General features: G+C 49.0%; 1 protein-coding gene and 1 long non-coding RNA gene across 2 annotated transcripts in view; one reads left to right on the forward strand and one right to left on the reverse strand.

Annotated features, from left to right (window-relative positions):
- The window catches only part of MDGA2 (MAM domain containing glycosylphosphatidylinositol anchor 2), a 393,582-nt gene that overhangs the window by 372,973 nt on the left and 4,509 nt on the right, over positions 1-16,100 (reverse strand). The gene's annotated exons all lie outside the window — the stretch shown is intronic.
- LOC121091797 lies at positions 1,399-14,818 on the forward strand. The gene is made up of 3 exons (XR_005829044.1): positions 1,399-1,437; positions 8,964-8,965; positions 14,809-14,818. It is a non-coding gene; the product is annotated as an uncharacterized LOC121091797 (long non-coding RNA).

The raw sequence follows: 16,100 nt of genomic DNA on the forward strand, positions 1-16,100 counted from the left end.
CCCCAGGTCCTTCTTGTGCTGACTGGCTCTTACCTGCATCAGCCCTTCTGAGAGGGACACAGCACACAGTCTGCAGCAGACAGTAGGGAGACAGCCAGAAATGCACAACTGCCATCCTCAGAAGGACTAGTGCTATCAGCTAACATCACTCAGAACTCAAAGAGCCAGTGCTTTATTTAATATTCTTCCATATGGTGCTTTATAAGATAATAACTGCAGAACAAGCAGCCAAGTGCTGTACATTCACTATCTGAAGGATGTGAGGAAGGAAGGAGCACATACTCATTCCTTGCAAGAGCAAAACCACTGGTGAGTCATTACAGGCTTATGAAATAGAGACCATCTTGGCTAAGAAGCCAAATGTGCAAGCAAAACACCCGGTGGGTTTTGCTCAAATTATGATTGTAGAATTGATTCCTTAATGTGCACCCTTGGCTCCTATTACCCTTCACGGGAATGGCAGAGGCAGAGCCCTGCACAAGGAGAGGGCTATCAGCCTGACCTCCTGCATGACAGACTCCGTGGGATTAACGCTATCAGCACATCTGGGCACACGCAATGTGCCGATTTTTGGTTTGACAGAGCCATCTGTATTACAGAGCTGCGTTACAAAGCCTTGCGATAGCAAAGCCAAGCAGTCATGGATTTCACACATTAAGGAAAAAGAAGCATAAAATAATTCTGCTATAATGGAGAAATAATGAAATAAATCTAGAAATGTGTGACTTGAACAGCAGAATGCCAATTTGCTGAGCACCAGCGTAAAGCAGAGCACTTTCCCACTCATCACACCAGTAGGATTTACTCTGCTTTTATGGATTTCTCCACCAGGCTGGCTCACCTTCCCCACCACGGGCATGACCTATCTTTCTAACCTTTTTTTCTTCCCCAGCCTATGGCCACCCATCACACAGGACTGCCAATACAATCGGCAGCCTGGCAGCAGCAGGAGCCACAGGCCCCCCACCAGCACCCACCCACCGTGGCTGGGCAGTGACAATGTCCCTCAACCACCACATCCTCCATGGCCCCACAGCAGTGTTTTCTTGAGGCAGGGCACAGCCACAAAGCATGCTGGTTTCAAGGCTTGCTTTACAGATCTTACTCAAAAATACATAACAGCACGTGGTTAAAATTAGTTTGCCAGGGCAATTTTAGCCATCATGTTTTGACAGTGTAAGAAAAAGGAGCATTTTCCAGTTCTTGTCATCCTGTGCCACAGTAGAAAACATGCCAATACCTGTTCTTCCATTTCTTTTTCTTAATCTTCCAACAGCAATGTGGACATTTCCTTTTTCTTCACTCTTGTTTCCCCTAAAGCTAGCACATATAGGTAAAGCAGGACTGTCCTTGTAAGGTCTGCAGTTCCTTTTGGGTCAACACTCATGGAGAATCACAGAGCAGTTGAGGTTGGAAGGAAACTGGAGGTCATCTGGTGTGACCCACCTGCCCAAGCAGGGCCACCCAAAGCCAGTTGCCCAGGACCATGTCCAGACAGCTTCTGAGTATCTCCAAGGATGGAGGTAACCCAACCTCTCCGGGCAACCTGTAAAAGGGCTTTTCTGTGCCAAATTCTCCCCCCTTGCTGGCACTGGCATAGTTAAAGTGGTTTTAACACCTGTTTTAAACACAAGACCCTAAAAACAAACCAGGCTTTAAATAGGGACAATGGTAGACAAGTTCCTCTCTGGACATATTTCCCTGTGCAATCAATTTGTGGAGCAGGTTTAAGTTTTCAACACCAATCCTAACTACTGTTGCAATTTAATTTATTCCTGTATTAGCTACAGCTGTGCAACTCTCACTGGTGAAGCACTACTGACCCACAGATTAATCTTCAGCTGTCCTCATTACTGCACACTCCCATCTGTTTTATTTCTGCCTGTTTATTCACCCCCAGCAGCAGAAACCAAGAGACCAACCAAATGTCAGCACTGCTCCGAGCCAGTACCCTGCAGCCAAGCACGCTGACACAAGCTGGGGATGGCCAACAGCAGGTTTGATGCACTTGGACCATTCAAAGACTACAGACCACCAAGACATCAAGATACAGGCACATTAAGACCACTCAAGCCTGCGGGGCAGTATCAGTAGCTTAGTGAAGATTACATAAATCAGTGCAAGGGCTGAATCACAGCCCCACTGTGAAGGTACTTCCCACTTCCATGCACAACAGTTGTGTTTCCAGCACAGCTGCTCCCCAACACCTTCACCGAAGCCACCATCCACCGTGCCAGCACAGTTGTGCTTCACACCCAGAGTGGAAAAGGAAGCCTGGGCTCCTGCCTCGGAGGAGAGATGTCTAAAAATACAACTGCCAGCGCTGCCAGCTCCCACAGTGGGTTCGCAGCCCAGGCTGAGCTCCTCCACATCCACTGTCACCTCCGATCAAGAGGGTGCTTCCACGCCAATAAAAACAGAGGTGAGAACTCCTCCATCACATTGGTACTGCAGAGCCTTTGGGGTCAGAGCAACGTGTCCTCCCATGCGCTATGCATACATTTTCAGCCAGCAGTTAGAGAAATGCGAAGAGAAACCAGCCAAGCCCAGAGCTCTGAACATCCATCAGCCATGGAAGATGCCAGGAGTGCTGGTCATGGCACTCAGCATGGCAGCTCTGCACTGCCCACACACACTCCATCCAGCTGCTTCAACTCAAGACTTAATAAAGAGAATTATACAAAGGCAAGACCATGATTTTGCTTACAGCAGATCTGCAGCCACTCAAAAGTATCATCCACCTGATGCACAACTGCAGTGCCCAGAGGTCTCAGCCCTCTCCCACCCTCCCCCTGGCTGACTCGCTGCACTGACTTGGGTAGCTTCAAGGTTTCCTCTCTGTACTCTCTTCTGCAGAGACAAAACCCAGGCCCCCCATGGGATGCAAGCAACCAGGGCTTACTGCCTCCAGAGTAGCTTAAGAGTATCTGAACACCAATTCAGCCATTTCATGGCAATGTTTTCTAGTAAAACCCACCCCAGCTGGACCAGCTGAACACCATGCAGACGTGCCACTGCATCAGGGAGCAGATGAGCTTCAGTCCCATCTAGAAGAGTATCACAGGCAGCAGTGGGAAACAGTTCTGGCAAGAGAAGGCCACTATGCACCTTCCTTATTCCCAGCTACGAGGAGTTTTGCTGCAGACAGGGGACTGGACATTTTTGCAGTAATATGACCACACAAAAGTCACCCACCAGAGGTCAGAGCGAAAAGCACCTTAAACTCAAATCCTGTTTGCCACGTGAACACTGGGTCTGCCCTACCTTTGGTTGGTTCACCTGGGTTGGTGAACAAGACCACAGTTGCCCTCATGGATCAATCTGCCATGCCCATCTCCAGTGCAACCGATCTGGCTATCAGCCCATAGCGAATGAGTAATGAAGGAACTGGCCAACTGAGCTTCAAGTATTTCTCATCAACATCAATCAATCAAGAGGAGGAAGGTCTTCAGAAACAGCAATACCCACATCTAAATATTGCCCTGTTGTGTTTCCACTCTTGGTGTCCACCACATCTGTTCCAGGGTTCACCAGACAGCTTATCTCACACTGCTGAGATGACATAGCCCGTAGGTAGCAGAGTACCCAGTTTTCTGGTTTCCCCATCCATATCTACTATTACCTGAACAGCTCAGGCAGAGCACATGGCTCCAGTTTCTCCAGATCAGCTGCAAGAGGAAACCAAGAACTAAAGAGTGAAGGAGTTCAGAGCTTGGCTGGTAAACACTGAACGAAAGGACTCACACCTATTTTTTACTGAAACACAATTTCCAATGCTTGCCCTAAATCTATGCATCACTCCTACAACTTACCATAATCCTTAATAAAAAAACACATACCACCCAGGAATTCCACTCCCTTCTCTGACTCATCACACCGCCCAAGGAGAGGGCTCCCAGTGAGCTCCTAAGTGAGCACTGGGAGGGTGGGAAAGCCCATTAGTGAAATCCCATCCGATTTTGCTGGATGGGCGTTTAGTTGCAGGGTATTGGTATTACACTTCTAAAAGCCCCTGGTTTGAATATAGAGTAGCTGTGGGCAATGAAGTGTTCTCTTTATATTTAGCAGCAACAGTAATATTTTTTTTTTTGTGTGCCTGAGGTGAAGTTAATCTTTCCTATAGAGCAAGTTATATACATTAATTAAACTAACTAGCAAATGTGAGAACTTTGCCTCAGATGAGCACTCTCATAGCTTATTAGTGAAAAGCTCTTCAGCCTGGTTGACCACAGATTACAGATGTCTTCTGTTTGTATGGAAACAGGCACTTGGCTAAGAGCAGGCACTGTCTGAACATCCACAGCAGCCCAGAAAGGCATTGATACCAACACCAATTAAGTCACATCCCATGGAAAAGGCTCATTTGTACACATCAATCATTTCAGTCCTATTTTCTGCCGACAGAGGCATCCCAGCTTCTGCATGGGAAGGGACACCTCAAACAATTGCTCGCCCCCATCTCCATTAGCATTTACAGTCATGTACAATGGATTAACTCATGATCAATTAATTGGTGTCACAATACAACAGGACACAATAAGCTAGACAAAACCCAGCTGGCATCACGAGCTCATCTGACCTCCAGCCACAAAGAAAGCCAAGTAGTGACAACAGCCTTGCTCATTTAAAACAGATCACTCCAAATGTCAGCACAAAGGAAGCTGATAGCACATGTACAATCATATTATAAAAGCAGAATTTACTGAAAGAGGACAAGTCTTCTTGTCCATGATTGGAGATCAGCTCATTTCTCATTGACCTAAGAACTTGGGACACAGCACACCAGATGTGGCTTACTGCTATGCAAGCTCGTGTGAGACATTTCAGCCCTCTCCTCCCACAAAACTTGATTCCAGCAAGAAAAACGGTAAATTTTTCTTAAATAAAAAAAAAAAAGCCTGACACATTCCATGAACTCCTGACTGCATTCTTGAATAACTGGAAAACATTCAAATGCTTTAGAATTTTCTAAGTGAAACAGGTCTATTTTTAATTTTGCAATACCTGTTTGAAATTTCTCTTCTGTTTTATATTAAAGCACTCGCACAGGTAAAACCAAACAAACAAAAAACCCAACCCTGCCCAAAACACAATAACTTCCAGCACATCATCACTTTGTTGAAGCACTCTGATCACCTGGGATAACTCCTGCAAGTCTTGGAAGTTACTATTAATCCAAAAAAAACATATACTCCCCCTTGCCCCGGGTCCAACCTCAGTGAGCTTCAACCAGGCACATCCCAGAGACCCACCTCACTTTAAAGCATCATTTTTCTCTGTTCCTCACTGGGATTCAGTCCAACACTGCACACAATAACCTGGAGAGCCCCCTGGCAGGGCAGCCCCAGAGGCAAAAATGTGGTGCTAGGACTAGGGCTGCCCACAGACCCACCACAGAGCCCTGCTGTGACTCTTACACAAGAGCCCCCAGGAAAACTGAGCACCACAACAAAGCAGCCACCTCCCTAACTGACCACGTTTTAATTTATTTATAAAGCACATAGAAAGCACCGGCTTCCCCCACACACCTTTCACCCCCCGAATGAGTCATTTAATGAAAGAAGAGAAAAAACACTCACATTTGGAAAAGCAGAGTAACTAGAGCACCCCAGCTCTGCCAACTCACTCCAAGGCTGCTCACAGCCCCTACGAGAAGACAAGCAAGCTGCTAGCCTGTCCTTGCTTTAAGTAACGATCAGAATTAATTCCAGCTGTGGGGCTGCAGATGAGCTGCTTGTAAACAGCTCTGCAATTGGCTTTGTATTAGCAGCCTTGCTTATGTGCAGAGAAAAAAAGTGACGCTGAGCTACAGTTTTGGGGAAGGTTGCAGGAAAGTGGCTGGTTTACAAAGTTCTCTTTTGCAATGTTTGGCAGTGATGTGGGCAAAAGGGAAGGGGAAAAAAAAAAGGGGGGGGGTGGGTGGGGCTGGGTAGTGGGGAGCAGCCCTGGCTGGCAACTGAAGTAACAAGCTGTCTAAAAGGCAGCTGTGTGTATGGGATGCTGTCAGCTGCACAAAATCGTGATGTTTCTCTCCTATCTGCATCTTACCCCTCTGCCAGAAGAGGTACAGCACGAGGCTTGCAAGGCAAGGAGGACTTCGCCCCACCGTGTGAGGAGACGGAATGCTACGGTAAAACTTGTGCTAAAACAGCTACTGTGGCAATGCTCCCTCATTGCTTTGACCCTTGCAGCATAATGCTGCCAAGCCCACTTTATTGCTTTATAGTCCATCAATACAATGCTAAGCAAAAAGGAGGGAAAAAAAAAAACACAACAATCCAACACCCAGAAGAGCAGATAACTCCGCCTTCAGGAAAAACAGCTATTAATCAGGTGGGCAGCCTAATGCAGCGTCCAATTCCTTCAGCTCTTTCCACCAGGAAATATTCATTTATTTGCTAATTCATAATCCATGCCCCTGGGCCCTAAACTGTAATCACGTCCAATTTTTCAGCTCAGGGTGAAGATGGGAGCCTCTGGTGGCATGGCCAGGATGGGCAGCAACACAAAGCAGATGGTTTGATGGAGGACAGGGTGCGGCACAGGGATGCGGTGGGGGCACAGGCGGGAACGACCACAATCTTCCCTCTCCTCTTGCCTTTCTCCTGCCACTCAGTCACACGTTTCTCCCCTTTCCAGCACAAAGAGCCACCAAGAGCAGGCAGATTGCGCAGCTGGGATGGTAAGGATCCTCTTTTTTTGTGACTCTTGGGGAAATCCTTGAGTTTCTCAGGTACCCAGCGACATTTTTATCAAATCCTATTGTTAAAAGTGCAAATAATTTTCTTAGAAAAGGAGTCACATTTACAAGATAAAGGGCTAATAAGGCAGGAGATGCTGGATGAAGTGTGTGCGTTGTAGTCACAAACATTATCTCGATGACTTTTTATTTAATCAGTTCTTCAGATAGGCTCATCCTTCTCCAAACGGTTGGGTTAGTCTAATTACAGAATGCAAATCACCGCAGTTCTCTCCACCACGTTACTCCCACCAAGCACATTTCAACAGCCAGCACTTGTTCCAGCACCCATCATGTAGCAAGCATATTCACAAGGATTTTCAGCTTCACAGCGGTACACTAAGATGCCAGATATTCAAAGGCAAAACCTGCACTCAAAATACCAGTGCACACCCCTCATTCACACAAGGCAAGGACCTCCTCCCTGCAGGACCCCTCTGAGCTGCTCTGAGATGTGCCATCTCCATCAGGTCCATGAGCAGTTATCATCCCAGCTCGATCAGCCCCAGCATGGTGAGCAGGGGACACAAAACAGACGTCTTCTCTCCAAGCATGGGGCAAGAATCAAGGCATCAGTCTGCCCTAGCTGCTCATGTTCCCCCGTGCCCAGAGGAGGGTCTCCTTTTCTTATGGGAGATGCTTGGCGCACTGTGCCACTCTGAGGAAAGGGACCATGTAGAGACGTGGCCCAGGAGCACAGAGAATGGGTGGGGAAAGCCAAAGAGCAGGACAGGCTGGAGAAATGGGCTGACAAAAAAATTCTGAATTTCAGTATGGACAAATAGAAAGTCCTGCGGCTGCGAGGCAACAACTCCAAGTGGCAGGACAGGCTGAGAAGGTGTCTCTACAGAAAAGGTTTTGGTGCACTCCTGCAGGGATGAGAGCCAGCTGTATCCTGGGCTGTATCAGCAAAAGCACAGGCAGCAAGTCGAGTGACATCCAGCCTGGAGAAGAGAAGGTGAAGACACTAATTGCTATCATCACACACCAAGTGGATGGTCATAGAGAAAACGGAGCCAGTGTCTGCGTGGAGTGTCTGCGCAGCAAAATGACAAGAAGCAACAGGCACAAGAGACAGGAAGGGAACTTGTGATTGGGTACAAGGCACAACATTTTCACAAGGGGTTTAGTCAAAAGTCGGGACTCAGACTCAAGAGTGGTGTGGGTGAACACCTGCAGACATGTTCAAGACTGGAGCAGGCAAGGCCCTAAGCAACCCATTCCAATGGTGGAGTTGGCACTGGTTTGAGGAGGGGCTGGACCAGAGAGCTCCCAAGCCCCTTTCCACCCTAAATGATGCTCTCATGGTGCAATACTTTAAAGTACATGCCCCCTGTGCACACCAGCTACTGTATAACACGATGCCAATGAAACGTGAAGGCCAGTGTTTCCAAAAAGTTTGAGCAGGAGCAAATTAATGTGTAAATCATTAAGCAACTGAAAAGAATGACTTCGACTGCCAAATGACTGCAACTGTGCTCAGTGAACATATAATCTTAATCCCTGTAATAAAGGCAGTGACCACACGACGCTGCAGAAGGAACACTGGAGCTGAATTTTTATTCCCCAAAAGTAGGTTATTGTACAACTGTGTCAAGGTAGCTCCACAAACCATCACCAGCAAAACAGCAAGGGATGACTTTGGGAAAGGAAGAAAACTAACAAGAGTACAAATCTGTGATGATCTAATCACAGCAGCTCAAAATAGTGAGACGGTCAGCAGGATTTACCTGGAAGCCTGTCAGGCTCCCATTAGACCAAAAAGATTTCCAGAAAGCAGGCACAGACCAGTGGAAGAAGCTACCCAACGTGGAAATCCAGGTCCCCGTCCCAGTGGGGTCAGGCTTTTCTGGTGGATGGAAGGAAGCTATTTAACACCTGTGGAGGTGCAGACCCTAGTGACACGGAGGCAGTAGAAGTAACTTCTCAAAGCACTACACAAATAAGAGGTACCTGAAATCAATGTAATTTTATAAGCTTCCTCCCAAACTGCTTGAGAAGCACTGCAAAGTACAGTAGCTCTAGTAACATCTCACGGCACGTCACCTCTCTAGTACAGAAAATACTCTCAAGTTCAGCGTTAGAAACTTCCCCAGGGCTCAAGATACTATAAAACAAGAACTGCCCCGACAGGGTTTAACTCCAGTTTGAGAAATGAGACAGGAACCCAGAATATCAAGCCCAGTATTAACAGCAACAGCGGCTGTGCGTACCTGTGAGGAAGCCGTGGAGAGCCGTGCTGTGGTACGAACACACCTTGCCCCACAGGCAGATGGAGCAGGCACAGCTCCTACTGACTCCTCAACTGGAGCGAAGCATCACAGCACACCCCGCTGAAATGGGAGGATGGTGGCTCCTCAGTCGGCTTGGTGTAAGGCTTTTATCTCCCTGCCGCTTTGATCCCTATCTTGCAAATCCGTAGACCACCAGCCAGAATTAGTCAGTGAAATGATGCAAGGAATAAAAGTCCTAGCAGTTTCACATTCAAAACGATGGAGCAGCTTTTCTGCCTGTCTCCCGAGGACTGAAGGCTCCTGGATTAGTACACCAAGGACAGCTAGCTTTCACCGTCACCAAACGAGAAAGGGTCGCTTTAAAACAGACACCAGTGCTGCACAACAGGTCCCTCGGCGTGAGGTTGCTGGACCCAGACTCTCCCACCTCTCCCACCTCTCCCAGTGCCCAGGGAAGATGACGGAGATGCTAAAAGCCGTAAGAGGCTCTCAGTAAGCAGCACACAGACGGCACATATCCACCTGTCCTTGCAAGGCACCTCTGCCGGTGACAAAGCACCAACGTTGGTTGGTGGCAGTGGGCAGGCTCCCAGTTCTGCTAACCAGCACACCACCAAAGCTCCTCTCGCCCTTCCAAAGTCCTCCCAACCACTATTGAAAGCAAAAGTCTCACTGGCCACAAGTACCATTTAGCATACAGTTACAGCCCTGACAATCAGCATGCAAAATACTGCCCTCTCCTCCAGTCTTTCTGGTGGTCCCAGTCACTCTCTGATTCCCACCTGGTGGGTATAATCCACAAAACCATTTTTCTCAAATTTGGTGAAAACAAATCATTTAAAAAATCATCACTCATAAAGAAAACTGGTCATTTGAATAATTTTTAATGGAATCTGCACTTTTCTAGGAAACTAGAGAGTCAATAATTTAACTACATTGCCGAAGTTATTTCTGTGCAGTACAGACATGCAAAGCAAGGCATCAACTAGCTGCAGCAGCCATGTGTGAACCAGCTCCAGCCTGCAGCCAGGACCTCACCGACACCTCACCAAAGCCCCAGTGCAATTTCTAATGGGCCCCATTTATCACAGAATCACAGAATGGTTTGGGTGGGAAGGGACCTTAAAGATCATCTAGTCCCACCCCCCTGCCATGGGCAGGGACCCCCCCCCCAGGCCCCCCAGCGCAGGCTGCCCCCAGCCCCGTCCAGCCTGGCCTTGGGCACCGCCAGGGATGGGGCACCCACAGCTGCTCTGGGCAGCCTGGGCCAGCGCCTCGCCGCCCTCACGGGGAAGAATTTCTTCCCAATATCCAAATGTAAATCTACCCTCTTTCAGCTTAAAAACCATTCCCCCTCATCCTATCACTCCATGCCCTTGTGAAAAGTCCCAGTGAGATGTAAAAAATCCCTTTGTAAAAAGTCCACATTTTAGTGGGACAGCAACAGTGACACCAAGCTTTGTGCAACCACACACTGACAGTCAGGATACAGCCACTCCAGGCTCCTACATTTGCTACACAGCCTGTGTACGGCCACGCCACAGCCACAGGCAGCTCACACCTACACCCACGGCCATGGGTGAGCTCATAGCAACTGCCGTTCAACTTTCTGGGTGCTTATTGCAGCATCCTTACCACCTTACAAGCTCCAGCAACCATCCTTGACTGGGGAAAAGCAGGATGACTTAGGAGACCAACTGCTTGTATGGATACGTGATGCTGTAGCATGTTGGGGTACATGTCAGGTACAGGTCCTGTGAGAAGAACAAGGTGCTCAACAGAGGCATCTCAACACCATTTAAAGACCTGCTCTTCTTCCCTAAACATTCAAATGCTGAAGTATTGTGCAGCCACATCCATTTGTTAATGAGGAAGTACGTGATGAGCTGAAAATCATTGCAAATGCCCTACAGTCCTGCGAACAACTACCAGCCCAACATGTGACAAAAGTATCCAAGGACAAAATCCAAACTGTGCCATCAGTGAGGTGCACCAAGGTGTCCCTTGTCATTCAAACGGCCCTCAAGAGCCCATTACCGTGTCCTGATAAAGGATGCTTGGATGTTTGGGGTGCCTGTGCCAATCCACAGGTTGGGATGTATGAGCTCCAGCGGCATCCCACAGCAAGCAGGACACAGACGAGGCTTTGGCAGGAGCCGAGGAGGCTCATACCTGTATGTGAGGGGTGTTTTTATTTCAACTCAAAATACTAGCATTTTATGAGCCCACAGCTAGACACTCTGTCTCCAGCCCAGGAACACCCCAAGGTACCGGTGCTGGGTGCCAGGCAGTCCTGGGGAACTTTCGGGGAAGCCTCCCATGGGGTGGGTGGTGGGAAGGAGGCTCTTCATCACTGGCTCCTTGGCGAGCACTGCAAGGACTAGAGGTGATCAAAAGAGCCCAATAAAGGCAGTAACAGGGTGTTGTCTTCACCCTAAAATTATAACTCTCTTCCTCAATTACTCCGTCATGAAAAATTGCTGGGTGCCACCCAGCACCCTGGCAAAAGCCAGGGGAGCAGCGCAGGGGCTGGAGGATCACGTCACATTGCATCCATCCCACCCCCGCATTGCCCCCCTCGCTCCACCATTCCCACCCCCGTTTCCCTTTGCTCCCCCACTGGCATTTACTGCTCCTGTTAAACATGAGAAAACATTACTGCTAGCGTGGATCTGTACTGCTAACAGGCTAAGGAGAGAAGCGCATGTTGAAACACAGCTTGTTCTCACTTGCCTAGCAATTCCAGCCTTGGGTGGTTGTTGGTTTGGGTTTTTTAAATAATTATTTTTTCATACTTGAAATCAACCTTGGATGAAATGTGAAAAGGGCCAGAGAATAAAAGAAGCTAAGGAAGGGATGTGGCTCTTCCCTAAGCCAAAGCCATGGCCATGCCACGTGACATGCCTCTGAAGAGCTTTAGTGGCACCAGAGGAAGCTTCTCCCACCCCGCTGCTGCCCCCGGGCAATGCGATTAAGAGAGGACACGGCCTCCCCAGCTCCAAGTGCCTGCTTCCCCCGAGTCCAGCCATGGACAGCCCCCAGCATGGTCCCAGGCTTGCTCCAGTGTTGGTCTTCCTCTTCCACCCCACCTTCCAGGTGGCTTCCATCCAGCACCACTCCCGTATCTTCAGCAAAAATCAGGCTGGTGATGATGAGGGTCAGAGCAAGCATTCTGCAGGAGGGCAAGAAGGTGCCTGCTCACCAAGGGCTGCATCACCCTGCAGTGCCTGTACGCTCCTGGCACGGGGAGTCCTGCACCCCCTCCAGCCACCTCATCATGCTCTGAGCCCATGTTGCAGCAGCTCCTGGTTGCTCCTACCCCAGGCCTGGCCCTGCTCATCTCTCAGCTCCCCAGCTTCAAGACACCAACATTCGTCTGCTCTGCAGAGACAGCATCTTCCAGGGCAGTCTTACTGCATGTGAAGGACAACCAGCTACTTCATCCAGTCACAAAAACACATTTCCAAGTTACAGAATGATGCTCAGGCTGCTGCCATGAAGCCCGTTGACATGACTCTGGCACAGCAGGCAGCGCTTGGTGAGCCTCAGCCCAGCCACCAGATTTCTGAGCATGGCAGCCCTCAGCCCCAGTGCCCACAGAGCCCCCCACAGAGCCCCGTTCCCGGGGTACCTGGGCACCGCTGTCACTTTGAAGCCAATGGCACTTGTGCACTCATAAGCCACCTGTCAAAAACCTGGCTGCGAGGTCCCAAGCGATGCCTACCACGGCTGGAACACCAGAAAGCCCACGGAAAGCGACACTGCAGGTGCTGCACATGCACAGGAGTGGAAGGGACCTTTCAGGCCCTTGATCCCACCATCTCCTCCCTTCCCACGCCGAGAGCTACCTACTGATACATTCCATATGCTGCACTCTGAAGGATACACACGTGTTTTAATCATGTCACGTATTAATAACATAAAGTCCAGAGCATTCAGTAAGTAACATATATTACTCTGATCACTGCTTTGATATATTAAAAATAGACTAACTGCTTCATAGAGTTTGAGGTCAGGAGAGACAGTGAGTCTCATCTGAGTTGACCTCCCACATACCCACGAGCCAGAGATTTCTCTTAGCAATCCCTACCTGTATCAAGCTCGCCAATTTAAGAAGCAACAAGCAATTGTAGATCAAAAACGTTCAACAACAGGGAGTCCAGCACGTCTCTTGATGAGCCGCTCCAACAGCTAGTTACCTCAGCTGTTAAAAAAACTCATCTTTATTTCCACTGTGGGCCTTGATAACTTGAAATGATTGCTGTTGGCTCTTCTAACACCTTAGGTGGTTGGCTGGAGCTAGCTCTTCACCACTGCCTGCCTCTTCCTTCCTGAGGTAATTATAACATATGTTTATCTCTTTCTTTAACTACCTCCATCAGTGTTAACCACCTTACGCTTGGAGCTCCTCTAGTGCCTCCTCACAAAGCCTGTTTTCCAGATCACAACCTCCCCTGCTACCAAATATGCTGGCAACAAGCAATCGGGGCACACACAGACATCAAAAACAAGCTAAATGCTGCCAAGAGCAATGTGGGCCTGTAAGGATGTTCAAGGCAACTGCCTGGTCCTTCAAACTTTCATGGATGCAAGAAACACCCACAGAAAGAGGTATCTCCCAGGCTGGGCCACCAGCCTGCCCCTGGGCAGCCACCATGTCTTGAAAGAGAGTCCTCCTTCCAGAAGAGCCATGCTTCAAAATCTGTCTAAGAATAGCAAACTGACTTCCCTCCATTTTCAGCTATATTTAGCAAGGCCATTATTTATGGAGATGGCAAGGAATAATTCAGCCGGATCCAGACATAACTCGAAATTGAAAGAGGGTCTATAAAAAGATAAAACAAAGGACCTAATGGGGAGCCAGCATGGGGGCTCAGCATGGCTACGAGGGAGGGCTCTTCCAGCGGTGAGGAGCAGCAGCGTTGCAAACGCTGAACGCATGCACTGGGTCAGACCCAGGTTGTGGGGACCAATGGAGCTGCCTTCCCTCAGACAGCCGCTCTCAAAAACCCGTTTCTCAAAAAGAAAAAAAAAAGTCTTTTCCAGGTTTAAGAAACATGGTTTAAGAAACAGCTTATGGCGCTGAGCCCTGAGGGACAGTGACGGCATCCTGGTACTGGCAGGGGGAGGCAGGGAGCATCCTCGCCACTTGCATTTGCTTCCCGCATGGCCCGTGGTTGGGTGCTGCCCATCTGAAAGGGTTTTTTCTGCTGGCAGAAGGGGATATACTGCAGAAGACCCAGTGCCTTACAAGAGTATACCTATATATACATGCATATATAGGCTTGCACTGCAAGGTGTGCAAGAAGCAGATCATCACTTCACCGAAGGAGGTCCCAGAAAAAATCTGGGGAGGGTAGAAGACAGAACTGAGCTTTAATCATTCATCTGTTTCCTTCCTCTCCAGCACTACATCTGACCAATTGTAATTAAACTGGATTTTGCTCTTCTGAGCCAGGAGATCTTTTGTCTTATTTGTTTAAAGACCGTTTCCTTGCCACCAGATTTCCTCCAAATCTCCCTCACGCGGAGTCAAAAGCAACATTTTGACCAGAGATGCAAAGAGCATCAGCTGCTCCTGGGAGGATGAGATGTGCTGCGACACCATCCAGCCCAGCACAGAGGCAACTCACCGCACACCAGCTTTGAGCTGTTGCACACATCCTGGGACGCGCAGAAGCTGATGGAAGTTTCGGCATTGATTCAGCAGATCTGGAATCAGGTTTAATCTCCATTTCTGGTCTTCTCCCACACGTTTACTGTCAAGCACTGTTACAATTTAACTCTATGCATTTGCACCCCTCAACCCCAAATCACTGCACCCCAGGGCCAAAGCATCCCCCTGAATGCACCGACCAGCACACCCGGACATCAGACCCCCTTGCTCCCGTGATGCCAGGTGCCACACATCCCCTTACCTATGGCACAACTAAGAACCATGGGAGTAGAGTCCATCCCAATCTCTTGGCTGTCCATAAGAGGCACGATGGCCGCTTCCACACCTCTGCGCACTCCCAGGTTTAGCTGCTGAAGCTGAAGTTCATCTCAAACCGCTGCTGAAATCCCAGTGTAAACATCTGCGGCGTGCGAGGGAGAAGGAGATCCCTCTCCAGGGCTCAGTTAAGAGTTAAAGCTCTCAGTGATCAGTTGGCTCCTGCAAAACCTCCTGGAGCAGGCGGCAGAGAAGCACACAGCTGCTCAGAAATGCCGGCCCCTGCGGCACTGCATAATTCCTCCCCTGTTCCTGGGGCTGCCGTGCTTCCCTCGCACAATGTCCCAAATTGTGCGAGGTTACATCGACCCACACAACGCCCACATTCACACACCGCCGAGGCCAGCAGTGCCACGGAAATACCCTCCATCCCTGCACCGCCGTGGTGACATCTGGGGCCGGTGATCCAGAGGCTGCCCTCACCGGCAGAAATGGGCAACCGGCCTTTCCAATGGGGAAAAGGGTCTTGCTCAGCGAGCCTTTATTCTCCCCTCCCTCTCTTCTTTCATCCTTCCAATCCACTTGTTCGAACAGGGTAAGTGTTAGAGAAAGGCCAGGGTCAGCAGTGGCACCGCAGACACTCCCAGCTCCCAAGCCAGCAGTCATTAACCCCCCCGGGGAGCTGCACGTACCACAAAATAATCATCATCATTATAAAGAGGCAGGCGGAAGTAACAGAAGATCTTTCCTGACACTGTGTGACCCTGCTCCACCTTCCCTGGGACACAAAGCACTTCATCAGACCCCAATCAAGCTGCCATCTGGGCTGCAAGGTACAGCTCTGGGTTTTGCGTTACCCGTTTCCAAACCTGCTTCGTTCTAAAACATACACCTGCAATAAAAATTAAGTCCGTTGGAAAACACTTCATGCTTGGCATGAGGAACAAGGACAATTTCTCTGACATTCAATGCAATAAATACCCATGTTGCCACATTACTTTGCACTAGCAACAAAAAGCCTGGTGGTTCCCTTGGCCATGGTTACTTCTCCCAACACTTTGCATGCCAAGTCCCACACCCTGATTTGGTGCAGAGGCTGACGTGTCTGAGCACAGTGGATACCTGTTACATCTGTGATCCCTTGCTTTCAGGAGGCATTTATACCCATCCTAACGTTATCAGCATCCACAGGTGG

Source organism: Falco naumanni, chromosome 7 (assembly GCF_017639655.2).
Source record: "Falco naumanni isolate bFalNau1 chromosome 7, bFalNau1.pat, whole genome shotgun sequence".
Taxonomy (NCBI): Eukaryota; Metazoa; Chordata; class Aves; order Falconiformes; family Falconidae; genus Falco; species Falco naumanni.